The 22953-nt window shown below is 40.2% G+C and overlaps 2 pseudogenes; both read left to right on the plus strand.

Annotated features, from left to right (window-relative positions):
• Positions 1-19944, plus strand: part of LOC142098491 (uncharacterized) — a 182959-nt pseudogene extending 163015 nt beyond the window's left edge.
• On the plus strand, positions 18415-18542 carry LOC142098721 (U2 spliceosomal RNA; annotated as a pseudogene).
• Positions 19945-22953: the final 3009 nt, after the last annotated feature.

A 22953-nucleotide genomic window follows, 5' to 3' on the forward strand; every position in this document is an offset into this window, starting at 1 on the left:
ATACCCGCTATAGACTATTTGTTGTTACGCTGCATATCAGTTTGGAACAAGCTTCTCTACTCAGCAGAGATATGCATACCTGTGATTGACTATCAGTTATTATCCCGCATATCCGCTTTGTGCAAGCCTCTCTACTCAGCAGCGGTATACATACCGTTATAGACTATTAGCTGTAAACGCTGCATATCTGTTTGGAACAAGTTCCTCTGTGCTCTCAGTGTCTCCATACCGTTATTTACTCTTTTCATGCCTCCACTCATCCGCACCTGAACTTCTCCTCACTTACTACCAGTGGTACAACTTGCTATACGCAGACCACTGACTTCCCCGCTACCTACCTGCACCTGGATAAGTCTTCTCATCACAGCAATGGTACAACTTGCTGTACGCAGACCACTGACTTCCCCGCTACCTACCTGCACCTGGACAAGTCTTTTCATCACAGCAGTGGTACAACTTGCTGTACGCAGACCACTGACGTCCCCGCTACCTACCTGCACCTGGACAAGTCTTCCCTTCACAGCAGTGGTACAACTTGCTATCCGCAGACCACTGACTCTCCTGTTACCTTCCTTCACCTGCTCACGTCCACCCTGGTCTCCGTGGTTCAAACCTACCTTTCCACTATAGATGCAAGTCGCTGACTCATCTACCAATATAGCTGCAAGTCGCTGACTCATTTACCAGTATAGCTGCAAGTCACTGACTATCATCAATTCCACTGGCATCCTCTCTCCATCTGCTGTTATATACGTTCCACTATTCACCCTGCTGCCAGAGGACCACTGTGCAAACTCCACCCCTCTGGTAAGCATAGTCATCTGGTGAAATCCTGGGCAAGACTCCTAGTGCCCGTGACAATTTCGATCTAAACACCATTTTATGATACCTTCAATATAGATGCCTACATTTACCAGTTCAGTTATCTCCTCATCCAGCCTATATATTTATGTACATAACCCAACTTCATTGCCCAATAATGACCAGGGTGTAAATGTATGAATCTCCAGATTCTTCATCTCCGGCGTGTTCAGCCTCTTCAGCGCTTAAATTTAAAGCGGCGCTGCATTGTAAAGGGAAACTTCCCTTTACAATGCAGCGCCGCTTTAAATTTAAGCGCTGAAGAGGCTGAACACGCCGGAGATGAAGAATCTGGAGATTCATACATTTACCCCCAGGTCTTTTTGGTTACCACTGTTTATCCCTGCTACACCTGATAAGTGGCAATTTACGCCCCTTCCATCTTTTTTCTATCCTTTTCCACTTCTTTGCAATGTCTGTCCTCAAAGAATGGATTAAGTGGCAGCTTGCTTATTTTGTATTTACTCAGAAATATTGTTGCATTATGGACATTTATATTTATTTAGCCAAAAACTTTATGGACTGCCTCTCTAATTATTTAACTCTGACCAATGAGAAAATTGGAGGCAGCTCTCCTTCCTGTCACTCACGGAGAGTGCACCAATCATACAGGATATATGCTAATCGGATACTATTATATCTAGAAACAGATGAGTCCAGGCCTGGTAATTGCTGTTATCTATCCCTGAGGAAGCCCTTTTATGGTGAAACGCTTTGGATATGATCTTTATTTCTAACACAGGTACTATTACCACGTTTACCATCAGCACAAACTCTCACTTTGCCAGTCAGCGGTAGTGAGGACCAAGCCTGCCAGCCCTATTATATGTATTTCAGCAATGACAATTATCAATGGAGTAATGGAGCTCTTCTCTTTGTATGTAACCTACATAACACCATACAATTTGACTGCAAATTCAGAAGACCAAGCCTGCCAGCCCTAGTGTTTGTATCTCAGCAATGACAATTAGAAATGGAGCAATAGAGCTCTCCTCTTTGTGTGTTACCTATATAACACCGTACAATTTGACTGCAAATTCAGAAGACCAAGCCTGACAGCCCTAGTATATGTATTTCAGCAATGAGAATTAGCAATGGAGTTCTTCTCTTTTTGTGTTACCTATATAGCACCGAACAATTTGACTGCAGATTTACACCAAGCCTGCCAGCCCTAGTATTTGTATTTCAGCAATGACAATTAGCAATGGAGCAATTGAGCTCTCCTCTTTGTGTGTTACCTATATAGCACACTACAATGTAACTGCAGATTTACACCAAGCCTGCCAGTCCTAGTATTTGCATTTCAGCAGTGACAAATTGCAATGGAGCAATGGAGCTCTCCTCTTTGTGTGTTACCTATATAACACTGTACCTTATGGGACTGCAGAGTTAGAAGACCAAGCCTACTATATCAATTCATTCTATTTCAGCAGTGACAATTAGCAATGGAGCAATGGAGCTCTCCTGAATGTCACTGTAGACTTTGAAGAACACTGCTACCCCTCCTCTTTCTATTCTGCCTATGACTGTGCCCAACTGCTCTACAGACTACCAAGAACTGTGCTTCCCCTTCTGTGTCGCTCTGTAAAATGGCGCTCCATCGCCGTGGAGGGCGGTACTTATAGAATCCAAAAATCGCGAGATTAAAGATCCGACAACGTAACAATGACGTTTTGTCTCGTTTTCAATTCCCAGGGCACGCAATAGTCCAGCTCGGTACTCGGATCTGCTAAGTTCGGGTGTGTTTGGTTTTCGGTGAACCGAGCCTGAGCATCTCTACTTAAAACTTAGCCTAATTATTTCGCATTTAAAGGGACTATAACTTCCCAATTTCTTTTGGCATTACAATGTTTTACATTAGCTCTCTGTTCCGGCTCAAAGAAAATTTAGGGGCCTGTGTCTGCCACTTCATTGCCTTCCCTCTCTTATTTTTTCTCTCCTTTCTGGACCTCACCATAACCCAATATGACACCACGCAACCAAGCTACGATATTGTGATAATGTTATCAAACTTCAGTTCTATTAGCAGGATAGCTCTGGGAAGTGTTAAAGAGATTTTAGGGAAAATAAAGTAGAAGAATGGAAGTGTAGCAATTGGTGAGTTTGACAAGCAGCCTTACTAGCACTATCTTAGAAAATAGAAGTCCTATTATAACAATATTGATACACATTTATTCCTTAATATTTATGTGAGACAAATAGATAAGGAACAACAAGTACAGGGTTGGAATCCATTTAAAATATTGACCCTTGTTTCAGAGTAACAAAGTCGTGAGGTGCCTGTAATCGATGTAAGCTTAATTTCAATATTTTATTAATTTTGTAAATAGGGTGCATGTTATAAATACAGTGGTCAAAGTGGGCTGGTATGCCATACCGCACCTTCTTCTTCTGCCTAAATTTCCATACTGCCACTTTAACCACTATGTGTATATACACCTATAAGCCACAACATTAAAACCACTGACAAGTGAAGTGAATAATATTTATGATCTTTTACAATGGCACCTGTGAAGGGGTGGAAAATATTAGGTAAGCTGTCAGTTCATGAAGTTGATGTGTTTGAGGCACGAAAAATGGGCAAGCCTAAGGATCTGAGTGACTTTGACAAGGACCAAATTGTGATGGCTAGTGACAAGGTCATGACATTTCCAAGGGTCATGTACAATAAGGGCTTGCCACTAGCTATCATATGTGTATGCAAGTAAGATAGACTTTAAAAATGTATTGTATGTACAGTACACATTAAAAGCATTAATATGTCTGTATTTAATGCATAAAAATAAATAAAAATGTAAAATCCATATTTGTATTAATGATTACATTGTTAAGAGCTGTTCATTTATTTTATAATATTAAATGTTTGTATGTATTCTGATGTGACGTTTTATTGAACAGGTGCTTGTACAAATACTGCGCATGTTCTGTCTTTCTAAAAAACGACAAGAGCATATTTATACCCAGATTCAAACTGATAAGTATCTTGAGATATGCTTGGATTTGAACACAAATGGAACTCATTAAATCAATGAGTGCGGGTTGCATCCAACCATGAATCAGGCCCTTACTACCAGCGCCGGTGCTAGGGTCCTTGGCGCCCTAGGCACAGTGTGAAAATTGCGGCCCCCCCCTTTAAAAATCGCCGCCCCCCCCTTTAAAAATTTGCGCCCCCCCTTTAAAAATCGCCGCCCCCCCCTTTAAAAATCATTGCTGCGCTTCCCTCCCCTCAGCTCCCCTCCCCTCGTCTTTCTTTAACTTACCTGCATGAAGCTGCTCCTCTCTGCTCTGTCTTCTCCCCTCCACTCACAGACACTGTCGGGCCGTGATGATGACATCATCATGGCCTGTCACTGTCAGTGAGCGGAGGGGAGAAGACAGAGCAGAGAGGAGCAGCTTCATGCAGGTAAGATTCATAGCCCCTTCCCTCCTCTCCTCCCCGTGCATTTCCATTTTTTTTAATTTCGAGGCGGCCTGCAGAGCCCGGCGCCCTAGGCAATTGCCTAACCTTGCCTAATAGGAGCGCCGGGCCTCTTACTACATACAAACACAAAGGACAGCTATGAGAACCAAGGGCCTGCTTCATTAAGGATCTCAAATGAAGAGGATACTTATTTCAGTCTCCTGGACAAAACCATGTTACAATGGAAGGGGTGCAAATGAGTGTTCTGTTTTGCACATAAGTTAAATACTGACTGTTTTTTCATGCAACACACAAATATCAACTTTAAATTTCAGTGCACACAGGGCTGCCAAGAGCAATTCAGGGCCCCGTACAATAAACTCATGGGGCCCCCCTCATAGTTGAGTATGGTAAAAAAAAATAATTCTAAGGTGTGCTCATGCATTTGGGGGCGTGGCAAATGAGCCATTGGGGCATGGCTAACACATCAAAATCACTAGGCTCTCAATTCGTCCCAGCGTCACATATGTCCAAGTTCTCCTGACTTTCAGGACATCTAGCACCAAAGTGTAGTATAGAAAAAATGCAGTGTGTACACAAAGAGTTCAGTCTTGGCCTCCACCTTACATTGGGCACAACACTCACCAAAAATTTACATTGTCCCTACTAGAATCACATCATTTCACATACTGTCCTGCTCCCTCCTACCTGTTCTTCTCACTTTGACCACCTGTTGCTGCATGTTTCTTTAGTTGCGGCTTGTCTGGATCCTGAAATGCTGGGGACCCTATTTGGAAACAAATAGCTACATTTAGATAATTCCAAACAACCATGGCGTTAAATCAATACCATCCACGATTAATAATTAGGCCTTCCTCCAGCTCCAATATTACAATAATGTGCCCCTTCATCATCGCCATGCCTTATGATCACACTGTGCCCTCCATGCTGCTTTTGCCCCCTTCATCTGGCTCCCCTTCATCACACTATACTATGCTGCTTCCCCCCCTTTTTCAATCCCACTGTGCCATGCCTCCCCCCTTTTTAACCCCACCGTGCCATGCTGCCCACCATTTTTTAACCCCACTGTGCCATGCTGACCCCTGTTTTTTAACCCCACTGTGCCATGCTGCCCCGTTTTTTAACCCCTCTGTGCCCCCCTCATTTTTTAACCCCTCTGTCATGATGCTTCCCTGTTTTTTAACCCCTTTGTGCCCCCCTCATTTTTTAAATCCTCTGTCATGTTGCCCCCCCCCCCATTTTTAACCCCTCTGTCATGCTGCCCCCCCCCCCCCCCCGTTTTTTAACCCCTGTGTGCCCCCCCTCATTTTTCTCCCTTCACTTACCTTTTCTCCTTTCCTGGTCTTCTTTGCTGCTCTGTGCTCCATTGCTCCAGACTGACTGAATGCTGGGCATGACATGATGACATCACATCCGGAATTCAGACAGTCTGAATAGAGCACAGAGCAGCAGAGAGGAGGGATGCCACCCCCCCCCCTTCCCCGCAAAAAAAAAAAAAAGGAAAGGAAAAAAAAGTTTTGAAGAAAAGACAAAAAAAAAAAATCAGCAGCACAAGGGCCCGGGCCCGGGTAATTAGTACCCGCCCCCCCCCTTTCGGCGGCCCTGAGTGCAGAAATAAGCTATCAAGTATTTGTGTGTTACATGAAAAAACAGGCAGTATTTAACTTATGTGCAAAACAGAATACTCATTTGCACCCCTTGCATTGTAACATGGTTTTGTCCAGGAGACTGAAATAAGTATCCTCTTCATTTGAGATCCTTAATGAATCAGGCCCCAAATTTGCCCCAAGCTATGCCAACTTATACATGAATACATGGGAACAAACCTGTATTTACAGATACCACCTACTTAAAACAAATAATACTCTGGAAATGCTGCATCACACATACTCCATATATGGAAAGGCACAGAATACCTACTCAATTAAATAAATAAATAAATAAACCAAACCAATGCTACCAGCATCAATTTCCTAGACCTAACACTATACATCAAAATATCAGAAATACATTTCAAAACATTCTACAAAACCATAGACAGCAACATTTATGTCTACAGGAGCAGCAGTCATGAAAAAACATATTTGGTTCAACAATATTCCCTTTAAGCAATACAGACATCTCAAAAAAATCTGCACAAAAACAGCACCTATCTAAAACAAGCCCACAACATGACCGTCAAATTTAAAGAGTGATGACATGGTTCCCAAGCTCTAAAAGAAACCAGGACCAGAGTTGAACAAATAGACAGGTTAAGACTAATAAACCAACCTGCTATGGGCAGCTCTCCATGGCTAGAGGCCAATAAGCATTACTCTTGGTATCAGTGTATTTAGCTCATAAATCTAAAATAATTTCCTTTGGATAACACCGAGTCTCTCTCCCCCCTCCCTCTTTAACCCCAAATATGATTGATTAGATATTTTATGTACAGCACTGAGTAATATGGTATAATTATATAAATACACAATATTAATAACAATAATTCCAATTGAAATGTGTTCAATGACTTTAAACTTAAGGGTGTCAAAATTCTTATTGTGTTTATGCATAAATTGTCTAGAAGCACATGTTCTTGCCAAAATGTCATATTGAAAAGTTTGAGTTGTCTTTTTGGTCGACACTCACCTTGCACAATGTAAACAATAATATAATGTTATGTTCATCATCCATAGAGCCTCCAAATACTTTGTTATCCCAATATTACAGTGGTGACACGGGTAGCAACTCTTATCACTGGCTTGCCATAGCCAATTTACAATTTGAGCATCCTTCTATGATATTGTTAAATAGGCTGGGGAATTTCAGGTTACTGACTTCCCTATAAATGACAGAAGGTTTATGAAGTAATGTGGGGCATAATACAATGTCTTTCAAATGACTGTTCCACTGTTTTGTAGCAAAGAACTGAATATTATTAGGGGCAGAACATGTTTGTAGGAGAAATCTCGTTGTAAAGCATGTTTGTATGGAAAACCTCTGTGGCATATGTCCTTACAGATGTTTCCACCTGTTTCCAAAGCTCTTTAGCTTTATTCTATTTCTTTATTTTATGTTTATCTGCACTTTCTGTTTGTCCCATTTCTTGAGGAAGCTAATTGTTCATACTAATGTCATCCCTAACTTTGTTATACATTATTTATATAAAATGTGATTTGTTCTGTTTACTTTATTCATTATGTAAGCAATTTATTTTCATTTAAAATTATTTACAACAAAAACTAACTTACATAAATAAGGGAAAAAATATATACTTTAGTTACATAAGGTAAAACTTATTTAAAACATTTATAATTTAATCTGAAATTATATATAAGAGGTGCATTAGAAAACATATCCTTAAAAGATGTACCTATTTTTCTTTAAAACAATCCTGAAACTTCTGTTCTGCTGTTTGGATTGGAGTTCATATATGAGAATCACTACATTAAGATGCTGATCACCAATGTGCTTTCTAAGCAGAACTATCTGGAAATCAAAAATGTGCTGTTTTATCTTATATCCCCATGAACAGCTGCATTCAGAAACTGCTGATCGGTGCAAAGCTGTATAATGAACTTTTAATAGGAAAGAATATAACAAAATTATTTTAAAATCAAGCATCTTAGAAAGAATGGGGATTTTGTAATAATTTAATTTTAATTTCATATTTTAATTTTGTGTCCAAAATTACATACCGCTGGAAACTGTAGAATATACTGTAGACTGTCCTGAAGCACATGCTGAGAAGATCCACAGCAGGGCTATAGTGTAATACTTCATGTTCATTTCTGTCCTAGGAATCAGCATTTCTTGTATCTTAAAACGACACATCAATGTTTATATACTGTAAGCTGCTACACCTCCTGATCCACCCAAAATCGCACAAAAGGAAGTTATTCAAGAAAAATGTTTTTCAATGATGGATATGACATGTCACATACCATGACTCCTGCACTAGTTACTAAAACATAAAAAAAAAAATTTGTATTATAATATTCTAATTTACTATGGTACATTTCTCATGGAGGTTTTTTTTCAAAATTAAAGCAACAAAATCAAGTTCATATGAGTTCACTGCAATTCAGAAAAGTATTCTGCCCCTTCTGCCTTTGCTTTATTCATAGTGTTCATCAGTTTCCCATTATATTAATTGCAGGAAGGAGCTTGGGCATGCTGCGCTTCTTCCTGCAATCAATTATTGTTGGGGGTGACTACACTGCAAGTGCTTCACAGAAGTACCCCTAGAATGCTTCTGAAGTAACCCAACACTCCTCAAACATATGGCACAGTTCTTGAAGGAAAAGACCACATAACCTTTATTTCAACAAAATATAGATAAGTGAAGGAGGATAAAGCACTGATTTCTAATTACACCTTTAAGTACTTAGTACATGATTCATGTAACAATTTGACACCATTGCTCGTACAGCAAGTTGATTAGCAACGTAACCAATCAGCAGCCACATGTGCCGCTTTGCTACCAGCCTGTTACTTTCACCATCATCATTTATTTAGAAAGCGCCACCAATTCGTCAGCGTTGTACAGAGAATATTTGTCATTCACATCAATCCCTGCACCGTTGGAGCTTACAGTCTAAATGTATTAACACACATACAGACAGGTAGACACATACAGACTGGGATAATTTTGACTGCAGTCAATTAACCTACTGGTATGTTTTTGGAGTGTGGGAGGGTATTTGCAAAGGAGCTGACCTCACAGCTAACACAAGTCTTTAACTTTATCCTACAAGGGGGCAAATGTATTCCAAACTCCACACGCTTCATCATCAGCAGCAGCTATTTTTATACACCACTAATTCCACAGTGCTGTACAGAGAACTCACTCACATCAGTCCCTGCCCCCTTGGAGCTTATAGTCTAAAATCCCTAATATACACAGAGATTAAGAGAGACTATTGTAAATTTGATTGCAGTCAATTAACCAATTAGAATGTTTTGGAATGGGGGAGGAAAACGGAGCACCCAGAGGAAACCACAAACATGGGAAGAACATACAAACGCCATACAGATAAGGCACTGGTCGGGAATCAAACTCATGACCCTAGTGCTGTGAGGCAGAAGTGCTCACCACTGAGCCACTGTGCAAAGCCAACTAGTTTTTCTACTTAATCTAAATAGTTTTCCAGCTTCTATCCTGTTGCCACTACGCAAAAAGTACCTTGATCAAATTCACCAATGATCTTCTCTCGGCCAAATCCAGGGGACACTTCTCCCTGCTGATCCTCCTGGATCTCTCTGCGGCCTTTGACACAGTGGATCACCTTCTCCTACTCCACAACCTTCATTAGCCTTTTTGTTACTGTACTTTCGTGGTTCACCTATTACCTCGCCAACCGCTATTTCTCCAATCCTGTCACTTCCAGCTCTGAAACATAGCCAGTATTAGACCCTTCTGCTCCCAGGATGCCACCAAAACTCTTATCCACTAACTGATCATTTCTCATCTTGACTACTGCAACCTTCTGCTTACTGGTCTTCCTCTGCTTCCTAGCTCTTGTTTGCTCTTTACTTAATGTTGCAGCTAGACTTACCTTCCTCTCTCATCGCTCTACATCTGCCTCTCCTCTCTGCTATGCCTTACAATGGCTCTCCTTCCCCTACAGAATCCTCTTCAAACTTCTCACCCTCACGTACAAGGCTTGCTCCAACTCCACTGCTCTTTCATCTACTAACTCATCTCCATACATACTCCCTCCTACCCTCTCCAGTCAGCCAGTGACCATTGCCTTTCCATCCTTCTAATAACCACATCTTACTCCTGTATCCAATATTTCTCCCCCCTCACCACTTGAATGATCTCCCTCAATTCTATAACACTTCCCCTAGCCTGTATAGTTTCAAACGTCATTGAAAACCTACCTGGTCACAAAAACCTACCATCCTTCCACCTATCCATTTCACCAAATAGTGTTCCTCACTCTCTTTCACCGTCCATCTCTCCCACTCTTGCATCTCCTTACATAGGCTTAACCTATGTGTCAACCATTTGTCTGTCCCTTCCCCTTTATATTGTAAGCTCTAGTGAGCAGGGCCCTTTTCCCTCTTGCTCTCATTACATTTAACCTTTGCTCATCAGCTACACAGCGCACCTCCTTCTTGGGCTCTATGCCCATTGACTCCAATCATCTATTGTCTTTGCACCTCTTTCTGTGGCTCTAAACCTGTTAGTTGTCCCCATTCTAATGGGCACAGGGTTCACCCTGCACTGAATATACACTTTGCACCCCAGTAGCAGTGTTGAGAGTTGTAGCATTATTTGTTTACTGTGTTGTACTGTTATACCATGTACTGTCTTGTTGTTTGCCCTCTGTACAGCACTGCAGACCTCCTGTGGCACCCTATAAATAAAGGTTGATAATAATAATACCCCATTCATGAAAAAAATATTACATAGGCAGCTGAGCATTATCTATTGGTTAGAACAATGATGACCCCTATCAATATTGGAAATATCTTTCTAAGGTGGCAATAAGGATCCTCACCCTTCGATAAATAGTATGCATGGTTCAAAATAATACAAAGCAAACCTTTTTTTTAAGTTTCCAAATGTGTTTAAATTATGTTAAATTGAAGAGCATTCACTTTAAACTGCTTAAGACATACAGGGTAATCGTTAAGAAGAAAATGTGCTGAAATATCTATACATTAAGAAAGTGCTATAGTTAGTGATAATGTTGGTTCCAAGAAGATAATTACAAGAAATGTAAATGCTAAAAGGAAATAGAAAAATAAAAAAACATTTAAGTTTGAAATAATGCAAGAATGCCCCTAAGGCAATGTCACAAACGTCCAGCCTGTCACAGATACAGCAATCTGAACAGCATCACCTTAGTTAATTAACAATGAATACACCTTTTCTGCCACCATGAAGGACTTATTATGGTGTTCTTACGTTCACCAGAACCACTTATTCATTTTTCACACTTAAATCACATACACATGTACCATGAGCCTCCCTGGGCTTCATAAGTTCCCAAAGAGTCACAGATAAATACGCTAGAAATAATATGTTTAATCTGAAAAATATTTCCAAGGCTTATTTACAAAAATTAATAACATAACATACAAAATGTTGCAGAAATGAGTTTCAGAAAAGAAAATAACAAATAAAATCAGAGTTACTACTTACTAGTTAAGACCTGATGTGTGAGCGAACACAGTTGAGAAGGATGTGACATTTCAGTCTTGATAGACTCCCTCAAAGAAATGAACACTGTACTACTGATACAAGGGATTTTTAAAGCATTTCTTGTTGGCTCTTCCCCCGACCTTAGGAATTTTATTTTCACCTAAGTTAGATGGATGCCCAAAATAAAACAGGGCTTTTGAAGTAAATTATGGATGTCTTGAGACCTGGCATTTCACAAGACTTGAGTTATCACCTCTGCTCGTTTGGCCTGGCCTCCTCTGCATATACAAACTACTTAGAGATCTTATCAGTCTCTGGGCCTGGCTTCTTTCAAAAGACCATTGACACTTGCGTAGGTCAGACTCAGGTCAGGTCAAAATACACTATGAGTGTTTACATAAAATATTCACAGTGTTATACATAAATTCTACAGAAAATAACAATCAGTCATTAGATAAACTACATTTTGTCACAGGCAACTATTGCTAATAAATGAAAATGTGGTTTAGAAATATACAAATTATTTTTTATGCACGGATTGGTGACTATTAGACATAATCAAAAAATACCACAAATTAGGTAGTCCAATTAGCCATAATGGGCTCATTCAAAATTAAATGGATCTGAGACAATCAAGAGTGGGTCACCAGTTAGTGTGGTTTATTCAATTTAATCATTTTAAATACAACAGTACCCAATTTGAAATGTTTTACTAAGAGGTTATTATTGATATGTATATTGGGTAAGTATGGTTGTTCAGGGCTGACTTCAAGATAAACAGCAACACTTTCAAGAAGGTGTACAAAAACTCAGGTGTTTTTACTAAAATGAAGAAGGAAAAAGTGACATTTCTGAGGGGACTCCATCCTTTCTCAAGCTAATATGGGATCAAAGATTTCACATAAAAGACATAGTGCAAGAACAATGCCCTGGTGATCACATGAAAGTTTCCATAATAAAAGGAAAGAGGAAAATGAGAATAAAGCTCCGCAAAGATTCCTTAGTAATATGATATTTTGGATGAACTGCTCAAGTTGAATTGTCCAGTTTATATTTTGCTCTAATAATTAGTAGAATTACTTTCTGTTCACTCACTTGATCAGAGGGTTCTTCCCCAAGAGAATAAAACCATACATTTATCAAAAAAAGGAAAGACAAAAGTTTTCTATTAATGGGGGCACTCCTTTATTGTTAATTGTAATACATTAGTATAAATTAATTTTTATTACTTGCATTTAAAATTTATTTTGGTGAAAAAAATCTTTTAAAATCAGACAAAAGTGTAGTTAGAAGAAATAGTGAATTAAAATGTTGTATTATTATAATAAAAACGGAATTCCTTATTTAATATGGTGGTTTAGACCGATACCTATTGGAATATTAATATGCTGATCTCATATCAGCTATCTCCATTGAGTAGAAAGTAATAATATAACCACTTCACAAATATCTGCTAGACAGATTAGTATCCTGGGACTATTGTGATTTTAGTTCCATGATGTGTAGTTCCAAACTGTGTCTAATAGTAACTGTTGCATTTTGTTACCTAGGTATAAAGGGATGTGTTTTTACTGTCACTTGTGTTCTCATTATTAATTGAACTTATAAACTGACAGAAATGATTATACTCCCCGTAATTTTAGCTTCTCAACACATCGCTGTGATACATATACTTGTTCCAGTCTATTCAGGGGCTATGCGAATAATGTCCACTTAAATGAGTTGTCACATTAATGATCAAGATGATTTCCACCTATTAATTTCTTGCTATTTTATCTTGCTGCGCTCATGCAATCACTTAACTGGTATGTTATTCTGTTTAAAGGAAAATACATTTTGCAGCCACTAAAACTGGCTGTCAGATATTAATTATTTCTGACAGTAATGAGATGAAACAGAAGGATTTCAAGTGTCTGTCTGCCTCCTATGTTATATACATTTGATTGTTAACAATAAATATATGTTAAACACATGTAGTTCTAAGATGCAAAGCGCTGATAATATGCACAGCTAGTGTAGGATATAAAAATAAATGAAAAAATGTTTAATCAGAACCACTGGAAAGCCTTAGAGGGACAGTATGATATTTATTGAATATGGTATATGCAGTTTCGCATCGGTCAGAGTCATTTTATTTAAGTGCCGTTTATCCAGAGGATCATATGTTAACAGAAATACTAGGAAGAGTATAGGAAAACAGAGCGATGTTTGTACGGACTGTGTGTGCAATTTCTATTTGATCATGAAATAATTTTATCTGAATACCACTCAACCTATACAGAATTGCTTTTTCTCATTCAAAGCGATATAATGACCCCCAGATTGCGCATATAGGTGTCTATGCATCAAGTATATTTGACACATAAAAGATGTGGAAACTACTGTTTCCGCATCTATTATGTATGTTTGCTATGCATTATATGCCTAATGGCGGAGATTTGACAGAGATCTCCTCAATTTTGGCTAATACCGTGCAGCACCGCAGTCCCCATAGATGAATATGGAGACTGCGATGTTCTGCACTGCATCAAGCCTTGATAAGCTTTGCATTGTGCAGACAGGTAACGCCATCTCAGGATGGCGGTACCTGTCATTTCCTATGGGATTCAGCTGAAGCCTCTCTGGCTTTGCAGTATTCGGTACAGTACACACAGCACTTTCTCCTATCACTTACCACTAAGCTGCCGGTAAATAGGAAAAAAGTTTGCATCATAGGGGTCAGTTCGCCGGGGAACCAAGAGTAGCGGTACAAGAGCAGCGGTACCTAAATATGCATCACTGCACTGCGATGTGCAGCGATTCATATTTAGCTGTACCACATCTAATTGATACATAGACCCCATAGTATATAACAAACACCACTGATCCTATATAATCATCCTGTATAGCTGTACCAGATAATTATGAGTCAATAACACAATTCCTCTCTGATCACCATATAATGTGTGTAAGAGTAATATATCGCTGTGTTAATAAACTGACACTGAGCCGAGTCTAGCAGTCTCTCTTGTCCTAACTCTCAATATATATCCCTCTTCATACTAATCAGCTATCATCTCTCATTTACATATAATAGTCTTGCTATACTGATCATAGTCCCTGATCACGGCGATTCACCTGTTGAAGATATAGCAACTATCTAGGTATTGTGGAAATTATAACTAAAGGAATTCCCTTGTACAGCAGTGTGGAACACGCTGCCCGCCTGACGCGTATTTCGACTTAGCTTTGTCAGGAGCCTCATTGCAATAGGGTTTAAATATACAAACATACCTTTCAGGGACACAAATGTGTGATTGACATTTGACATATACTCCTTCCATTTCAGTCATAGATATCCAAGCTTACTCCAATTAACACTTTGAATAATTAAATGTATAATTATGATATCATAATCTATATTGTACTGGTTTAATATAACTCAAATGTAGATGCTAATAATTACAATATTAATTACGTGATTTTAACATATTAAATGTCCTTTAATTGCATTATCTTATTAATCTCCTTTTAGTGATTATTAATATCAATATCTTATAGTTTAGTTATTATCTATTATTGATCTCCTTTAATTTTTGTTTGTTAGTTTCTTTAATTCATTTTTTGATGCTAACACATTAAAAATAATACAATTGTCCATAATTATTATGCATACAAATCTTATTCTTTATTCTTATTAACACAGTTTTTGTTATTTATTATGCTTCCATTTCTTTTCTTCTCCTTTCTCTTAATTATAAAAAATCTTTATAGTGATTCAAAACAATAAGGGCTTTTGTTATTAAAGTGAAAATTATGATACAGTGAAATTATTACTTAAATTGTAGAATCAATGCTCCTTAATTATTCATATTGTGCATATGTGAAAAAAATGTGCTAGTCATTCATTAATATTAGATTAATGATTTGATTTGTTAAAACATTGAAATTAACTGTGTTAAAAACTAGTTAGTGTCACATAAGTGCTCTCATTAATCAAATTATGTGAATAAACTTAGAAATATGTGTTTAATTAGAAAGAGAAGTTGTTTTTTCGAGCTAATTGTTAGTTGTATTAATAATGTATGTTCTAATAAACTTGGTCTGAACGAACTAGCTAATCTGACAGTTATTAGATTATTCATCTGGCCCATTAATGTTTTCTATAAATTCTGTATCCATACTTTCTTGTAGATGTATTCTTCTGAGTTCTTAAATTACAGGGAGTATAATCATTGCTGTCAGTCTATAAGTTCAGCTAATAATGAGAACACAAGTGACAGTAGAAGCACATCCCTTTATACATAGCTAATATACCTAGCTATCAAAATGCAACAGCTACTAATTTAGATACAGTTACAAGTTACAGCTAACAACTATTTTGTTACATTTACTATATTAGAACCACACATCATGGAACTGAACTCACAATAGTCCCAGGATACTAATCTGTCTAGCAGATACTTGTGAAGTGGTTATATTATTATTTTCTTATACTCAAAAGAGATCGCTGATATGATATCAGCATTTGGTATTCTAATAGGTATCGGTCTAAACCAACAACTCCTTCTCTGCCCACATCCTTAAGTGGTGTCATTATATAGACAACATTTTTTGTATCTGGACGGGAGACCATACAACACTGGAGGAGTTCATCACACATATTAACAACAACAATCTCAACATTGTGTTTGCCAGTAACATTAGTGACAAAGTGTCAAATTCCTCGACCTTGAAATTTTCATTATGGACGGCCAACTTGCAATAAACATCATGCTAATTGGCTCAATAACATTACCAAAGGGAAATACACTAGGCTGAGGCGCTATTGCTCACATCTGTCCCATTATGGTGAAAAATAGGTTTCTTGAAAAAAACTACAACAATGCTACTATAGAAAAGGCCTATTAGAAGTTGAGGAAACTGAGAGATATGAACTTATGGGAAAGAAAAACGATCAGGGTGAGGACCATAATGTGGAAAGAGTACTAGTCCTCTCTTTCATCACTACATATAGCAGGGACTATAGAAAGATAGAATCTATCATCAAGAAATATTGGAATATACTATTAGGGGAAAGCGAGTTTAAGGAAATCCTACCTTAAAGATCAAAATTTGTGCACAAGAAATCTGGGAATCTTAAATCCAGACTAGATAAAAGCACAATTCCCCTGAAAAGGCAGATAATGAAGGTACATGGCTTAATGAAAAACAGCAGGTTATTATTACTGCAAAAGGTGTTCAGCTTGCAAGACTAGCAAGGTTAAAGTTACCAAAGCAGTGATATCCTTCACTTCATCTGTTACCAAGGAGAATTTTGAGATCAAATAGAGACTGATCTGCGATACAGTGGGCACAATATACTTGTTGGAATGCACATGCGAAAAACAGTATGTGGGTAAGATTATTAGGAAGCTATCAATTAGGACTGCAGAGCATCAAAGAAATATCAGAAATCAGTTCAAATCACACAGTGTCCCAGAACATTTTTCAAGATACCGCAATCCCGATCCTACTCTGCTTAAATTCATTGGTATGCACAAGGTTATTAAAACATGGCGAGGGGGAGACTATGTGAGACTCATTTCATAAGAAGAAACTAGACTCATTTACACCCTCAAAACCCTTGCACCAAGGCGTCTCATTATAGATTTCGATCTAAACACCATATTATGATGCCTTCAATATAGAGGCCTACATTTACCAGTTCAGTTATCTCCTCATCCAGCCTATATAATTATGTACATAACCTAACTTCATTGCCCATTAATAACCAGGTCTTTTTGGTTGCCACTGTTTTTCCCTGCTATACACCTGATATGTAGCAATTTACCCCCTTCCATCTTTTTTCCATCCTTTTCCACTTCTTTGCAATATCTGACCTCAAAGAATGGATTAAGTGGCAGCTAGCTTATTTTGTATTTACACAGAAATATTGTTGCATTATGGACATTTATATTTATGTAGCCAAAGTCTTTATGGACTGCCTCTCTATTTATTTAACTCTGACCAATGAGAAATTTGGAGGCGGCTCTCCTTCCTGTCACTCACGGAGAGTGCACCAATCATACAGGAGATATGCTAATCGGATACTACTATATCTAGAGACAAAAAAGTCCAGGCCTGTTAATTACTGTTATCTATCCCTGAGGAAGCTCTTTTAGGGTGAAACGCTTTGGATATGATCTTTATTTCTAACACAGATACTATTACCACATTTACTATATACCACATACCACATTTGCCGGGCAGTGGTAGTGAGGACGGCGTATTTCCGTCATATGCATACGCATATGCATATCATCCAACCCAGCAGGGAAGTTCAATAGACATCTAGAAGGAGAAGACAGCACTGCAGTCTTTAACTGGGTGAGCATCTGAGGACCGTAATATCCGTGGAACCCACCGAACAAGAAAAGAGGTAAGTCTGTGTACCTATCTGTCAGACCGCTGTACCGTTTATCCTTTCGTTTCTACATCTACTTGTGGGATGAGATTCCGATTTAATTCTATTCACCAGAGGAACTATACTGCTCCTTTGCCATGTTTGAGAATGGAAACCAATATTCACGGTTCTCTATCAAAAGTCTTTGGACTATCAGCATACCAGGACCTATATGTGAGCTTCATAGATAATTCCAAATAGGATACTTGCATCTCCTGCATATTATAGTGGCAAACCATAACATGATTATGTATGAGCCAACAACTTTGTTTATTTGATTTTACTTAAGCTGTTTTTGCCCTGTTTTTATTTCTTGAGTGATCACTCTATACCAATTGTTTGTGCATTGTATATATACCAACTGCACATTTGCACGTATAAATTTATTCAACCGTTATATTTACATTTGCATATTTACACTGCGCCGGGTTATCCACATCTTCTTACATTTCATCTGGAAATTGGGCCCTTTCTCCTTAAGTTTCTATAGTTTCCCCTGGCTGCATACCTTTTACAATAGTTCGATCAGTCTAAACCACCAACTAAGGAATTTGGTGTAATAATACATTTTAATTCACTTTCTCTGCCTTTTGGCTAAGATCAAGTGTAGTATCTGTTCTTATCAGTCTTCAACACCCCGTGGTTGTAATGCTGATTGTGGCTCATCCATAGCGCAATCTAACACTGGTGAGGGACTTGATGTAGACTTTACTGCATGGTGCAGCCTCTCTGCCCAGGAAGAAGTGCTAGGAAGATGGCTTCAGCTGCTGCAGCTCCTGCCCCTGGGAAGAAGGGAGGACAGACCACTGCTCTGAAGCCTCTGCCCAGAGCTGGAACCTATGCCTCCACCGCCCCTGCTGCTGCTGGACAAGGGAAGCCCAGCCAGGATACCCCCCAGAAAACTCCCACTCTGGATCCCTGGATGAGGCAGACCATCATCCTGAAGCTAAAGGAGGTGTAAGGGAGGGTCCCAGACCTGACGGCAGAGACCTTTGGGAATAAGATGGTCCTCGATCAAGGCTTTTCGAAGGCTGAGACCCTCAGCATTCAAACCTACATCAAGGGCATCTTCCATGTAACCTTCACCTCCATAACCATCTGTAAGAGGTATTGGGAGTCAGTGAAGACAGCGAGACTGAAATCTCCCTTTTCCCACTTTGTGGGGAACTGCCCCATCCAGAGAGAGGAGAAAAGAGTGACGGTCTCCATGAGGAATCCTCACACCCCTGGTAAAGACATGGGTACCTTCCTGAGCCACTTCTGCTCCGTGATCAAGGACCCCTCCAAGATCCTGGACGCCAACGGTTTCTGGACAGGCAAGTGGTCCATCATTATCAGGATGAGGAAGAACGATTCAGCAACCGACGGTCTCCAACACCTGCCCTAATGCATTGCCTTGGGTGCCTCTGCCGGCCTTCTCCACTATGCTGATCAGTCAAGGAACTGAAGGAGGTGCGGGGAAGCTGACCACATGGCGAGAAGCTACAAAGTGTCAGCCTGCAGGAATTGAAGAATGGCGGGGCACGAGACCAAGGACTGCCCACGAAAAATGTCATGCAACCTCTGTGGCCTGGCCAGCCACATTTACAAGGACTGCCCCCAGAGAGCAAGATCTTACGCTGCAGCTGCTGGGAAAGGACTGCTGGGAGGTGGACCTGCCCCTGCCCTGCAACCCAAGCCAGCCCAGAGGAAGCAACAGAAGCCCATACCGCAGCCACGAGTGGGTAAGAACTCTTCCACCCCTCCTCTTCCCACCCCCCTTCCAACTTCCCTCCCTCCTCCCCACTCCTTTCCTCCCTACCCCTGTTGTGACAGCACCTCCCTCCCGTCCTGCTGTCACAACACCCCCTTCCTCCCTAAGCCGCTCCCTCCCTTTCCCTGGAAGATTTTCCCCCTCTTGTCTCCTCTGCAGATAAGGAGAACAAACTAAGGAGGAAGAGGAAAGAGCTAGACAGCCCAGCTGGCGGCTCTGACTCTTCAAAGAAACCAGCGGTCGAGCTTGGAGAGGACCTCCTCCAGCAGGAGGAGAACCTGGAAGAGATGGTGGAGGAGTTGCTGGCCCAGGAATCCGAACAGGAGGAGGAAGTAAAGGAGTTCTTGTAGCTGCCCAACATCTGCCTCTTGGACCAACTGGAAGAGAGAGGTCTGCTCCCACCCCATGGGGACACGGGCAGACCAGACCAAGTCCCACCGGACAAGGAGGGTAAATAATGTATTGACTGTGCTAACTTTCTTTTTTCTTCCAACTAATGGCTAATTTTTCTCTTTTTACCATTAATGTGAGGAGTGTGAAGGATAAGATTAGACGTCAGTCTGTGTTTACCTTTCTAGACAGTCAGAAATGTTATGTTTACATGTTGCAGGAATGTTCTTTGCCATTCTCTAGTTCCTATAGGCATCTGGGTAGGCAGTAGTCCCACAGGCCCTCCTATTGGTCTGAGGGGGTGACTGTAAGTCTGCAGGGGTCGCCATCCTTATCAGGGGAAGCCTTTTCACACTAGTCTCTGTTCAGGAGTTTGTCTGCGGCAGATTGCTTATCGTAGATGGCTCTTGGGCGGGTGAGCCTATCAGGTTTATCTGTGTGTATGCATTCCCTGGTAAGAATGAGCGTTTGGAGCTTTTTCAGGCCCAGCTCGCAACCACCAGGGCGGTAGTGATGGCCTGGGATTTTAACTGTCCTATAGAGGAAGGCAGATGAAGTTCTAACAGCAATGCTAAACTTGATGTTTCTTCCAGGTTGCTGCAGCAGATGGTAGCCGAAGCATCCTTGCGGGACGCAATGGGATCCATGGGGGCCGGCTCTGTTAAATATACTTGGAGTCGCTCCCTATGGCTCAGTGCGTTCCCGGATTGACTTTGTGCTTACTTCGAGAGCGGTAAGACAGAACAGGCATGTCATGGTTCCCTGCTTCTTTTCTGACCACAGCAGAGCCGGATTTAGACCTCATGGGGTCCTAGGCAAGATATTGGTTTGGGCCCCCCCTCCATCCCTCCCTAAAACAATCTATAGCACAATTTTTTTTTAGCATAGCATATACTCCTGCAACACCATGCGGCCCCTCATTACTGTCCCTCTCATCACACTGTGCCCTCCTTTATCATTACACTGCATCACACTGCGGCCCCTCATTACTGTCCCTCTCATCACACTGTGCCCTCCTTTATCATTACACTGCATCACCATGTGGCCCCACATTACTGTCCCTCTCATCACACTGTGACCTCCTTTATCATTACACTGCATCACACTGTGGCCCCTCATTACTGTCCCTCTCATCACACTGTGCCCTCCTTTATCATTACACTGCATCACCATGTGGCTCCACATTACTGTCCCTCTCATCACACTGTGCCCTCCTTTATCATTACACTGCATCACACTGTGGCCCCTCATTACTGTCCCTCTCATCACACTGTGCCCTCCTTTATCATTACACTGCATCACACTGTGGCCCCTCATTACTGTCCCTCTCATCACACTGTGCTCTCCTTTATCATTACACTGCATCAGACTGCGGCCCCTCATTACTGTCCCTCTCATCACACTGTGCCCTCCTTTATCATTTCAATGCCACACACTGTGGTCCCAGCAGTTAAAGAATAATGTCCATGGACCCCATATTTTGTCAAAGGATCTAGCAGAATTTTGAATTATACTGGTCATGTACTCCATACAATGAATATTAAGCTCAGTGGTCGAAGTGGAAGTTTAGAAGTGGCGGTATGAAATATGTAATGAGAATGTAAACAAGTGAATGGAATTTTATTATTTTACAATGAAGGCAGTACGAGAAGTAGCGGTATTGCCTACTACCATATCCACCCCACTTCCACCACTGCTTACCTTTCAATTCACACAAATTTTACTTTATCTTTAACTAAATTTAGGTATTAATCATAATTAACATGTCAAGAAACTGCAGTTCATGGTTAGCAAGCCCAGTAATAAAAAAACAGCAGTCTCCTATCACTACCACGTCACAGACCGTCCGCCACTACAGTTACTGACTGCAGCCGTCTACCTACAGAAACATGAAAAAGTGCTGGAATGCAATAACCATGTTAATATGTCAGTCTTCTGCATGAATCCCATAGTGCAACATTTAAATTTTAATATGAAGACAGTCATCAAACACAGATGAGGACAAGATAATGAATGAGAGTTCTGACAGTGATGATGAGTAGTTTTATGAAAAATAAAACTTGCGTTCAATAACTTTATGTAATACATCTTTTTTTTTCATTTTGGGCCCCAAAATTAAGGTGCGTCTTATACATGGGTGCGTCTTATACATAGGGAAATATGGTATTTCTTCAATTTATTTAACTTTATTAGCGAAATATTAAAATCAAAACTGTAATGAACATAGTATTTATGCCATAGATAACTCCAATAGTATTAGTCCCAATGTGATACTGCAGATAGCTGAGATTCATGCCTTAATAACACCTCACACAATTAAAGGTGCCGGATATAATAGCTGCCTGGTATATGTTCCCTTGAGAAAGTCCAAGCATTTGGATGAAATGCATTGGGTATAGAAAATGTAACCCATTGAGTGCCCCATGATACACATATGCTGTAAAGTCGCATACTACTAAATGCGGCAGTGTCATTCATTCATAGAATCTTGTAATAATGAGGAGGACAGCTTGCAGTGCAATTTTCTATCAATAAATTGTGCCCCCGCAGTAAGTATTATGCGTTGTGACAGTGTATGCAGGGACCGCACAAGCTGTCTGCATCCATTTCCATATGGCAGTGGCTAGATCCCGGTCCAAGTCCCTGTGACATCAGCAAGTCATGTGACTGCAGCAGTCAGATGGCACAAAGTGCAGGCAGGCTTGGTGGAAATACTCCTGTTCCTGTGTGCTGTGTAGTGGAGAAAAAAGATCAGAAGAAGGGGTGATGTGATGGGGAGGGTGTATGTGTTATTAAAGCTGCTGGGCAGAGGGGTTATGTGTTATTAAAGCTTTGGGCAGAGGGGGTTATGTGTTATTAAAGCTGCTGGGCAGAGAGGGGCATGTGTGACTAAAGCTGTTGAGCAGAGGTGGTTATGTGTTATTAAAGCTTCTGGGCAGAGGGGGTTATGTGTTATTAAAGCTGCTGGG

Source organism: Mixophyes fleayi, chromosome 7 (genome assembly GCF_038048845.1).
Source record: "Mixophyes fleayi isolate aMixFle1 chromosome 7, aMixFle1.hap1, whole genome shotgun sequence".
In the NCBI taxonomy this organism is placed as follows: domain Eukaryota; kingdom Metazoa; phylum Chordata; class Amphibia; order Anura; family Limnodynastidae; genus Mixophyes; species Mixophyes fleayi.